General features: G+C 40.5%; 1 protein-coding gene across 2 annotated transcripts in view; it reads left to right on the top strand.

Moving 5' to 3' along the window:
- Positions 1–12,490, top strand: part of ptprn2 (protein tyrosine phosphatase receptor type N2) — a 146,367-nt gene that overhangs the window by 104,265 nt on the left and 29,612 nt on the right. The gene's annotated exons all lie outside the window — the stretch shown is intronic.

Here is a 12,490-nt window from a genome sequence, read left to right as displayed (position 1 = left end):
TTTGAAGTGCACTGATGGCCACAGTGTGAACACTTGTTTAACTATGGGTATAGTGTGGTCATTTACACAGTCAAATACTCTTCAGTATAAATGTATGTATAAATGTAGTTTCTGATAGTTTATGGTACCACTTTGTGCATGTCAGCCTCAAGTAAAGTTAGATTTATACAGAAACTAGGGAAAAATGAACTAAAAATGGTTATTATGTCAAATTATGCCATCATATTTCTGATGGTTCTTGCTAACACTTTGTTGTTGACCGCAAAAACAGTTGTAGCTTATGTTGATCTCTGATTGACTGCCTCCATCTCACCCTATCCCTGTCATCTTCTTGTGTCACACCAAATTATGAGTAATATTTGACCTTAAAAAAGCTGCAAAACACATCTATCTAAAATCTAAAATATCTATTAGCATGTTTAGGTCTTTTAGGAAACAGTAACTATTAAGCTTGGCCTTTAACAAATATAGTGAGATACATTCATCAGAGAGTAGTGGTACTTTCTCTCCCTTCTTTGTTTCTTTAAAACCAGGCACCCTGTACGCCTTCAAAGATTTGGAGCTGAGCATATTGTTACTTTGTACCTTGGGCACTATTAGGAAACAGTAACTTTAAAGCTTCGAAGGCCACTTTGAGTCCTAAGGGTGTTTGTGCAAATGAATCAAAGTGAAAGTAGCTCTCTTTGATAAGAAATTTTTTAAAAGTATTGAGCACCCTAATAACTTTAAAAAGAGTAAAAGAAATAGGCTGGTTTTGGAACAGGCATATCAGTAATTTTCACACACTGTTAAATTCTTCGTTTTTCTCCTCAACGTTCCTTCTTTTTGGGATTTTAAATCTATACCACTCGGCACTAACCGGTATAAATCCGTGCTAACCACCTGCAGCGAAATTAAGAGGATAAAGGCACCAGGCACCTCTAAAGAATCCAAAGAATTGCTTACTCCAAGGATAGATCATTTAAAAACCTGTTCATCTGTTTTTTCTTTTTCTTTTTTTGTCAAGGTCTCCTCAAGCCTGAAAACAGATAAATGTTCAAGACCTCTGGCCCAAACAACATTCTTAAAGTAACTATCCCACACAGGACTTGACCCCCAGTTTCCTTTGTGAAAATCCAGCATTTCCCTCGTGTTTCAAATGTAAGCTTTCTTTTTAAACTGCATCATACTGCAAAAGTCACGATAATGCTACCTTACCGGGAGTAAACACATTTCAGCTGAAAAGTAAGTTTAGTTGTGCAGGTTTTGGCTCAAGGGTGATCTACTGAAAAGTACAATTCAACTTATTTTTAGACTGTGGGTGAATTTTAACTCTTTGGACTATGAAACTGAGCACCACTGTGCAATGGTGCAGCAGCTATAGAGCAGTAAAATGTTTCAGGGGCTTTAAGATAGTAGTTGGACTCAGGTGTGGAGGAAACCCATCCTGTTGAACCTACGAAGTCGCTCAGTGCTCTCCTCTGAACACTTCCCTTTGTCCCTTTACTGTCAGTCTCAGTATCAGAGGTTCCCAGCCCACTAAGTCTCTTGTGACAGGGGTTTCAATTATGAATGCTACCTTTGACTACCTCTGTTATTCCGCTGCAGCCCACATATCCCTGCCTGCCACCACTCATGTGTGACTTGATGTATTGTCTCACTGTTTTCGCCCCTTTCAAAATTAATTGCAGTTTTATCTCCCTCCAAGATAAAGAAAAAAAAGCCTGCTGAGAACACAATAGTCTAAAAGTAGTGTGGATTCTATTCAAACAAAACAATTAAAACCACAGTGTTTTTTCCTCACTGTTTTTTGACTGCGGATGATTTTTAGTGGTGGCTCTTCTTTTATCTTTTGCCACAAGAGAATGAAGTATTACCTTCAATTACTTTTCCTGATTGGCTTCAGTTTTAGCAAACTCAGATCACACTCTGGGCATGGCCATTTTATTTGGTGTCTAATGACTTTTCACCTACTGTATTATAATATCCCCTGTCAGAAGCTCATTACATCTTGAAAATAATTCTTGTCGTTGTGATTAATGCAAATCTGAGCATAATTTACTTTGTCTCGGGCCACAGTGCAAACATCTTTACTGATACCGAGCAGACTTTTGTAAGTTTTAGCAACGAGCACCATTTGGTGACCTTGTTTAATTAATTCTGGCTGGCATTTTAGCAAACACAATCATCCTTGTCAGACATATTGCTATTGTCATCACAGCTGCAGGGAGAAAGGATCATTATTGTCAGCTACAACCAGTTGGGAATTAAAGCTGCACCTTGACCAAATTAAAAAAATAGAAAGTTAAAATAAATCAGCTCAACTTTCTCAGACACTTGACAGCTTTGTCTTGTCTGGAATTAACAAACCAGCTTTTTAAAAAGAAGATCAGAGCTTAAATGTAAAGCTGCACTTCAGTTTAAGAGACCATTCAGACAGATTTAGCTAGTCATAGCTTAGCAGTAACTAGCTATTCAAATAAACTGGTGTACAAACAAAAATATTGTAACTGTAGAGCTTAGAGAGGAGCCTTTTTTAAAAACCTAAAAACAAGGTCAAAAGTTAAACAAAAGTATTTGATAGTGGTATGTGCTTTAATGTAAGCTGTGATCATTAGCATGTAGCTCTAAGGCTAACTAGCTTTGAAGCTAACATCATACAAGAACCAAGCTGTATTATTACTTCAGTGCCATTAAATAATTAGAATGCTAACTATGATATGCAGCTTTAGCACAGATTTTTAAGAATACAAATCACATTACTGTGTAGTCTTGGCCCACCCTTTATTCATTTATATTTTGCTAGGAAAATGGGAAATATGTGCAGTGATTTAAACTGAGACATGTACAAATGCAGTACATAAACACAAAAACAAGTTTTAGCAATTCTGTAACTCAATATTTGGTATGAACACCTTTATTATTCAACTCAGCCTGAACTCTCTTAGGCACGCTTTCTTGTAATTTCTTTAAGTAGTAGTAGTTCAAGAATATCCAGACTTCTTGAAAGACATGCAATGCTCTTCTTTGGATGTTGGCTGCTTTTTGTTCCATTCTCTGTTAAGATAATAATAGAGAGATCTGAGCTCTGGGGAAGCCAATCCATGATAATTGCACAGTATGGTTTTACTGCATTGGCAGAAAGAAACAATAAAAGATGAAGCCTCTACCAATCAGATCCTTCTCAGGTGGTATCGCACGGTGGATCAAAATGTGATGGTGCTTTTCTGTGTTCATAAATTCAACATCTAAGTTGTATGTGATGTGTAAATACAACACTGGTTCAGCTCTTGGGGTAGGTGCTTATTTTATGCTTGAATGATCCATAGGTCAGTGTTAAGTAGTTTAACAAAAAACAACAACAACAAAATCCTCTGAAAATGGTCAGAGGAAGGAAAGAAAAGCTTTGACAGACCCCTGAAAGCCTGAAGAACTATTACTCTCTTTTTTTAATTACAAGAGTCTGGCTCCTTGGAACAAAAATATAAAGAAAACAGTTACTTGCAACTCTTGCAGAGTCTTCATTTTCATATGAACACTGTAAAGAGCAGTGTTAGTGATACATTAATTAAAATATAGTAAGTTGAATTAGCTTACTACAGCAATCAAATGTCCTTGCAGCAGACAAATCAATGACTGCAGCCTTGAAAGGAGAAGCTGCTTCTGTTTACCATTTTCTAAAATCAATGACAATTTTCTCAAAGATTACTGACAATTTTAGGTAATCTGCCATCTGACTTGTATGATAAACAGTGCCATCAGATCGTGATTATCCACAATGTTGACTTGCCTTTCGCTCGACATACAAAAGGTTTAATGAATATTAGATTTAAATGCTGATTGAACAAACAATAGTGCAAGCGAACAAGCCAAAACACAGAGCTTCAGACTGCATCTGAAATCATGCTTTTCTATACACTAATAAATGAGTACACTAGTTACCTTAATAGTTACCATTTCCAATTATGTGCAGTTCATTTTAATTTCATTTATTCAAAAAAGTAGCCTCATTGTGCTTTAACCTCTTAAGACCCGAACCCTTCCACGGCATGCATTTTTAATTTCTCTTTTATATTTGGGCTGATTGCGACCCGTAAAAGCAAAGAATTACCAGATTTGGGGGTTTTTAACCTGATTTTTGTTTCTAAGAAAAATGAGAGCCACATATGAGGATATTCGTTTAAAATTTCAATAGAACAGTAGCAGTATAATTTCCTCGTAAGTGGATATCAGGCCCTTGTAGAGCAAAATAGAATATTTTGGTCTAAATAACCCAAAATATGATGTCCACATATGTGGACGCCAGGTCCTAGGAGGTTAATTTGTGAAGTAAAGATCCTACACTACAGAATGGAAACCCCCAACAATTAGATTATCCTTTATAAGCAATAACTTGGCAACAATTGGCAACAATGGGAAGGAAGAACTCCCAGTTAACAGGAAGTCCTTCACAACAGAACAAACTCAGAAGGAGGCAGCCATCCATTATGAGACATAACAGACAGCATAGAGAGACTCAAGAAGAATGTTATCACTGCTAGTAATAATCATTTTCATAGTCATAATATTATGCCTGTATTTATAAATGGCATACTAAGGAGGAGTAATCCTGTATAAATGATGAATTAAGAACTCGCTAACACCTTACTAATACCTTAATAATGTGACATTATTTTATTTTTTTTTTTATTTTGGTAGATTTTTTTTGTTTTGTTTTGAAGTTTTTTTAGTGTACTGTATGGAGCCGAAGCAGCGAGACCACCAAAGAATTTTCAGACAGTAGGAGGATACGTAGCCACTCATGGCAATGCCAACTACAGAGTGTCCTCCTGTCCATGGTGTGACCATCTTCATCTGTGAGGAGAACAAGGAGTCTTGCAACCTTCATACGACCCACACAAAGCCCTGATCTCAGAGCCTGGAGTCAGTCTGGGATGTCTAGAAAGACACAGGGAGGCAGCCAAAATCCACACATATTGTCTCAACTTGTCCAGTAGTCTAGAATAACCTACCTGCCAAGTACCTTAAAAAGCTGAGTGCAGGGGGACTGACGAGAAACGGTTCTGTGTTATATTATTTCGACTAAAACAGTTACAGGATTTTTTTTATTCTCCCTCACCTGTAGCGATTGGAATCCATACAGTAGTGTATGTGTACATGATCAGTATTTATAAACCATTTAAATCAAGACATAATATGTATCACTCTGCTTATATCATAATAGATTACAACACTTTCTATAATTTCACAGATGTGCTGTGATTTCATACTCCAGGCTGTGACGCCACAACACTATTTCATTTTGAAGTGCGCGCTGACGTGCATGTGTGTGGGTTTGCCTCTGTGCTTTGAATATAGTCAGGATGACAGGCATAGCATTTACCTTGATGTTTACTGCTTTGAACTACTTGGCATTGGTAAAGCCTGGGCTGGGATTCACATAAGAAAGAGGCCTATTTGAACAAGCTCATCTGGGGAAAATACCAGAATGACATGGCTGACACACACACGGGTTTTGAATGGTTCCTCTCTGAGCAAGTGATGAGCATGAGACACAGCAATTCAAGTGTTTCAAGTAAAACCCAGAAATGGGACCTTTTTGGGTCTTTGAACATCTTCCATTGGAACACATGGTCTCTCTCTCGCACTCTCTCTCTCTCGCACACACACAGACACAATGCATTTAAAGACGTTCACCTCGCTGTCAACTTTCTGCACCTTAAGTGATGTTTTTAAAGAGGCTTAGACAAGAGCGCAAAGTGTCACCTTTTATAGTCTACCTCTGTGTACGTATAATTTTATGTCTGGGGGGCAAAATCAAAGTGCAGTGTAGCGACTAACAATATCCCAGAATGACATCGGTGTACTGTGAATACAAGCAGACAGACTTTCAAACCAAACTTTTCGTCCTCGCATCTCTGCCCCTGCCTTTATGAGAGCTTTGTTTCATGACAAACAGCATAAGGGTAAATGTGTAAATCAAACGCTTAAAAACAGAAGAGTTAAAAACCCAGATGAGCCTCGAGATCTCCCTCTCGCACGTATCGTGTAATATCACTTCGGCAATAACGATAACAGCTGGTGGATCTGGGAGAGGGGTGGGAAAAAAAGGAAGACAAAACCCAAATGTATTTTGTACTGCATACATTTCTCTCCGCGCTACAGTTTGAAGCTAATCCTCCAACACCTTCCCAAATTGAGCAGTAGAAACCACTTCTCTCACATATTATTATGAATAATTTATTGTACCCTGTTTCAAAAAGCCTTGCAGAACATCCCCCTAACTATTTCTGGTGTAGCACTATCTCACATTAGTTAAGTCTGCAGGTACACATTGCAGCTGTTGGTTTCTTGTGCAGCACTGTAAATGACATTAGGCTCTCACTGATAGCATTATAGTGTGATTGGTATATGTGTGCACCACCAATGTGCTGCCTCCCTGTCCTCTGCAAGGTGGCTTTCTATTCTGTTTGCTAAAATAGAAATATTAAAAGCTTAGACGTCTGTGTGTCCAGATGAAGGTCTTCCTACACCGTTAGATGGACTGTTGAAGCATACCTGCACATTTCCAACAGACATGTCAATATGCCCAGATGTCTGCAGCCTGTAGGTGCAAAGATAATACCTGAGCAAGTTATTGTCTCCTCAACCCGTTTCTGAATTCACACAGAGGCATCAGTGGATGTCTCTGCTCTGCCATCGCAGGTAGCGCACTTGATCCTGGCATTTGTTTAACATTTCTCATCCCCACCTCTCTCCTGGTGACATGGTGAAGTGCCGCATACCTCTGTCTGCCACTGTTTAAACACACTCATTGCTTTTCCGTCTTTTTTCTTTATTAGAAATGTGAAATGTGTCACAGAGGCAAACAGCCTAGCAGCGAGAGTAGAGGAGGACAGATAAGCCATGCAGGACTCAAGGCGGCTGTTGGAACATGTGTTACCCCGAGGAAGTACTTACAGGAGGGACACGCAGGCGAGGCAGCATCTACGATTATCACCAGTGACCACGAGAGCGACTTACTTCAGTACGATCCTGAATTTGACTGCTTGTAGGGTTTTGTGTGTGTGTGTGACAGAGAGAGAGAATGAATCGATGCACGTCAGACCTCCCTGGTGAGATAACCATTAGCGTTGGCCTCACTGGGGGGATGTGACACGAGTTGTCAAATGGCACTGTGCGGCACGTAGCAGACGGCATGTGTGAAAATGTGTCCATTTACGCAGAGTTCAAGTAAAGGAAAACGGCATGTGCCAAAGTCAGGCTTTCCTTCAAAGAAAAGGTAAAGGTTTCATCCTCTGAGCGTCAGGGGAATACTCTTGTTTGGGTGAGTGTGGGTTTAGATAGGGCTGACAGGTGTGTAACCAGGGTGTCTTGTATGAAAAAGCATGAACAGGTCTCTCTTCCAATCCACCAGAGACCAAGACAGATATGATCGCCGACTTAATGTAGGGACTGATTTTCTGGGGATTAACTTCAGGAGCCACTATTCATTTCTTACCAGTAATAAAACCCACACACCGGCAGTCGTAATAAAAGTCTCCCACCTTGCATTACTTCTGCATCTGTCGTGCATTGCTGCAACAGCAAGCCACTGCAGAAAGAATGAGTTAATCTGCTCAAAACTGAATCAGAATCCTGCAAGTTAGAAAAATTTACCTCGCGGGCCATGAGCATTTGCGTGCCCTCTCGCAGGGAGGAGAGAAAACAGCGTCTGGGTTCTGAATAATTTTCTGATATTTGCAGATGCAAGTGTGCAGAGAGCACGACGTGAGAAGTGTCAAGCGTATTGTGGCCATGAGAAAAGGGGAAAGCCAAATGCACTCACAGTTTTAGTTTTGCAGCTAATCCTGCTTGGTACAATTACGCATTTAAGAGTTTTTGGGGGATGCTGTAAAATTGTCGAGTCAATCGGAGTGTGTTCTGCTTCAGGTTTCATCCCCGCGGGGCCCGTCTGGTTGGCCCTGCTTTTTTTTTGGGGTGGGGGGGGAGATGTGGTGGCGTCCGATGTGGCCACAGACCCAGGCTGGACAGCAAGCTCGTTTTTGTTCTCCCCTTCACATTGCCAACTCCAGCTGTCACACTGAGGGACAATAGAGGAGAGGAGGGGGTGCTCTCTGAATGGAAAAAATAAACTGGAGAGCGCCCCGTCACACAGCCCCCCTCCCCACGACTCGTCATCTGCATTTGACAGGACCCCCGTTCTCCTCTCTTCACCGCCCCTTTTCTTTTGCTTTCTCCTTTTCTCTGCTTGTGCTCTCCATAATCCCCCTTTCTCTCTCGCTCTCTCTCTCCCTGCTAAGTGCAGCTGTTACTCTCCATTGGATCTTTTTTTTTTCAGACTGATTGCTAATTAGGATAGCATTTTATTGAGTTTTATCCTTAAAACTTGTTAAACTTGCAATTTCCACCTCCTTTTCACTTCATTTTGGCAGCACTGGGAAGGAAGCGGAGAAAAGACTCAGCCAATTATAAGCAATTTTACTTTAGGTTGAGGTTTGGTTTTTTTTTTTCCAGAATGCACCCAATCTATCTCCGATGCAGCATTCATATAGTTTACAACTACTGTACGGTGTGGTAGCCTCCAATAATAGCGCTCACTTCAGCTTTAAATGCAAAAGCCTACTTTGAAGAATAGACTACCCCATCTCCCTTATTCTGCTCACATAACTGAATCCCTGGGAGAGGGAGCAGAGGAAAAGCAGAGCCTGAGAAAACAGCAATTCACACACCAAACACAGAGACCCCTAGTAGCTCAACAAATGAGTGACTAGCCCTATGTCCATTCATATCGCCCCTCGGCCCGCAAGCCTATTAGCCAGGCATCGCTCCTTGAACATTCACTGTCGACAACATGTGGAGGCATCGCTATAGCAACCAGTGGATATGACATGTGCAATGGACGGGGACTCCTGAGCGGCTGAATATAAGGAGGGGCTCAGCCTTAACTAAATGATCGCAAAAAAAAAAAAAACCCAACCCCACCACCTCCCCATCTCTTTTCATTGGCACAGAGGCGCTGAAAGGACTCACTAGTGGGGCTTCTGCACATTCTTCCGAGGCTCGGAAAATCAGGCGGGCATATCCCACATTCTTCTCCCTTTTCTTATTCTCTTCGACTCTCCCTTTTTTGCCCCCTTCTCTTTTTTTTCTTCATCTACGTCTTTTGTTGCCGCTGGGGAGGGGGCACGCATGGGACCATCGCAGGGGAACTTTTGGAGAAGCGGACTGAGTGGGCGGCCGGGACGCGCAAACGCTTCTTGGAGCTGCGGCGAGCGTCAGTGGTTATCCGTGCTCTCTGGAATACAAGACGCAGCATCAGCTTCCGTTTACTGCGAAATGTGCGCTCTGCCCGGCGACATGGATTTGGGTAATTATCTCCTGGCTTGAAAACGCGTGTGTTGGTTTTGTGCTGTAATCAGTGTGCAAGTTTTAACGGTTAAAGAGAGAGAGAAAGATTGGCTTTGAAAAAAAAAAATAACAAAAGAAAAAAAAAACTTGCGAACAATCACGGTGAAAGCCCGTGAGCGAAAATGGTTTTTCATCGAGATGCAGAATAATTTAGGAGCTCTGGTTTCAGTCTGAGCACATTTAATTTCGCTCCTTCTGCGCGATAGTTTGCTGAAGACCGAATCACGAAAAGCTGATGGCATAAATGTGATCGAGAATCGAAAGCATTTGGCTTTCAGTGTATGAAAAATAAATCTAATCTTACAGAAAGAAAACAAAGATTTAAAAAAAAAATCCTAGGAAGCGGTGTGTTGAGTCTGCTGCTTTGATGGGAGCACATCTGGCTGCAGGGGACAAAGTTTCGAAGCAGGCTCATCTTCTTTGGTGTCGGCAGCTCCAACTCTTAAATGTTGAGAATTAGAACTGGTAATTCCCCTCTTTGACTGCTCAAATATTCATTTTTAATCATGTGTTTTGTGACATAAATATCTATTTAATTCCTAGATTTATTTTCATCGTTTAAGTCTAGTTTAGGACTGGCTGACTTAAAAAAAATCACATATATTGTATATATAAATGAATGAATAAACGTAAGTCTAAAAATTATTTTCAATGTTGCCAAATTTAAACAACATTAGACACTTTTATTTTGGGAGATTTTTTTTCTTTTATTAATCACAGGTTCTCTCATGAATACTGCTTACATGGAGCTGATTTCATACCATTCAAATCTGCAATAGTAGCTGCAACTTCAAAAAGAAAAGACTTTGATTTAAGGTCTGGCGTTGTGGTGTTTGGAAGGATTTTCCTCTCGTACTTCTTAAAGGTATTGTGGCGTGAGTGAATGGATGGCCATTTGCCCCGACAGCACCACTCTGCCTGACCTTCCCTCTTATTATGTGAATAATCCAGAGCACCGAAATCCATCTGCCCCTTGTCTCCTCTCAGATTGGCTAATTCACCACACCAGACAGGGGCGATGTGAGCAGAGAGGAGAGCAGAGGCAGAGAGCCTGTTAGAGGCAGAGTTATAACCAGAGATAGGAATGGTGTTAAAATCATTTGTGTGTGTGTGTGTGTGTTCAAGAGATTTAACAAATACATTTCCAAAAAGATATAAAAAAAAACTAAGCTGATGATTTATTCTGTGATGCTTCAACCAGGTGATATTTTTTATTAAATGCACATAAAACAAAAGGGGGTAAAATTCTAAATGTGATAGCTTGTGATTTTTTTTAAAAGAATAATTTCGGTTAAAAATATTCATTTAGTTATGAGGGAAATCTTGATGCAATTTTTAGTTGAACCAGACTCCAATCATGGGGTGAAAAATTAATACAAAATGTAATTTATAAAAAGCTGAAAAAAAGCTGAGGAACAAAACTCAAAAGGTAATTCTTCGCGGCACATCTCCTCCCCTTTTTTCCTCCTTTTCCCCCCCTTTTCTGTCTCTCTTCTAGTTTCCTTCCAGTTCGATTGCCATCTTCAAACACTCTTTTAAGATCACACTGCATTTCAAGTCTGTTCGCTCCCAAACATTTTTATTCATTTCAAGCTGACCAGGTAAATCGTTTTCGAGAATAAGCCACGTATTACGAAGGGCCACGTCCGTGATGAACTTTATAATAAATGTTAATTTATTTTTTTTCGAAATAAAAGATAGAGTTGTATTATTGTGCTACTGCTGGAAATCGGTTGAGGCAGATCTGAATCAGTAGGCACTTTGATTTCAGAGGCTTGAATCAGTGTAGCATCCTATGGTGCCAGATATGCTGGATGCAAAGTGGAAGGAGGCTTTTTAAGCTTCGATATTTTTATTTTTTGTGTGCGTGTTTATGTTAGAATGCATCTAGCAAATGAAAATAGTTTTCATTTCTAAAACATTGCTGCTGTCCGTGTATCCATTTCAATCACTAAAAACGAGAGACAATTCACGGGATGGAGGCCATTTCTCCCCTCTCTAACCGTATATGAGCCTCTTCAAACCTTTCGGTTGTTGTCCAACCTCTTAATGCTTGATTGAAACTACATGCTCGAGTCACCGCAATTGCAATCAACAGCAACTGTCGTCAGGCCCAACACAGTAATCGAAAAGACCCGGGCATCGGCACAACAGCTAAAACATTGGCAATTACGAGCCACAAGGTCAAACCGCATTGTTACTGGTGTGAGGTGAAGTGTCTTGTTTTGAAAATGGTATAACAAGATGTAGTCATCCTTCAGCCGGCCCATTAGACCCCTCAGGCTAAATGTCAGAGCACGACTGGCTGCTTTTTTTATTTCTTTTTTTTTTTGGGGGGGGGGATTTGATTCATTCCACCCATCAATCTTTCAATATTGCATGCAGACAATTAGGAGCCTGCTGATGTATTCGTGCACTGTTATTGATATTGCCCTTTTGCAGATGCATAGCTATTGGCATGTGTGCAGCTGGTAAAATTTGATCAAAATCTGCAGAGATCTGGCTTTTACAGAAACGCCATGTTTTTACGTCAATCGCAGAGGACAGTGAGGATGATTTATGTGAGGCAAATTGTGCTGGGCCAAATTGCACCCCTCTGTTTTGCAGAGCTCAAAGCAAAGACAAATTGACAGGATGCCTATGCAATCAGCACAGGCAGTCTTATTAGCAGCTACATTTTAGGTATCTTTAATTATCCGTCTGCATTATTGCTCCTAATTATCACTGTTATGCTCTCAAAATATGTATCAGCGAGGCCTACAGGGGATTTATTGTTATAGTAAATGGCCACAAGTGGACCAATTATCAACACATAGGGCCTATTCTTTAACCTACACTGATAAAAATCTCTTAGATGATGTTACACCACATTAAACCTGGTCTGCTGTAGAAACTACTGTCTAAATTAACATGCAGCGTTGGTGTGAATCTTTGAAAAGCTTTTTTTTTTCTTGTTTTTTACTGAACTGGTGATAGTAGTGTATGTGTGAGGGTCCAGTCTGCGCCGCCTGTGTCTCCCCAGTCCTGGTAGCCATTAGCTGTGCAGCTTGGGCCAGGGCCTAATCCAGCCAAACTCAGGACCAGAGGAGCTAATTAAGCA

The sequence above is a fragment of the Pundamilia nyererei genome, unplaced genomic scaffold (assembly GCF_000239375.1).
Source record: "Pundamilia nyererei isolate P.nyererei 1_Seehausen unplaced genomic scaffold, PunNye1.0 scaffold00007, whole genome shotgun sequence".
Classification (NCBI taxonomy): domain Eukaryota; kingdom Metazoa; phylum Chordata; class Actinopteri; order Cichliformes; family Cichlidae; genus Pundamilia; species Pundamilia nyererei.
The sequence above is the reverse complement of the archived record's forward strand: the minus strand, read 5'-3'. Positions and strand labels throughout refer to the sequence as shown.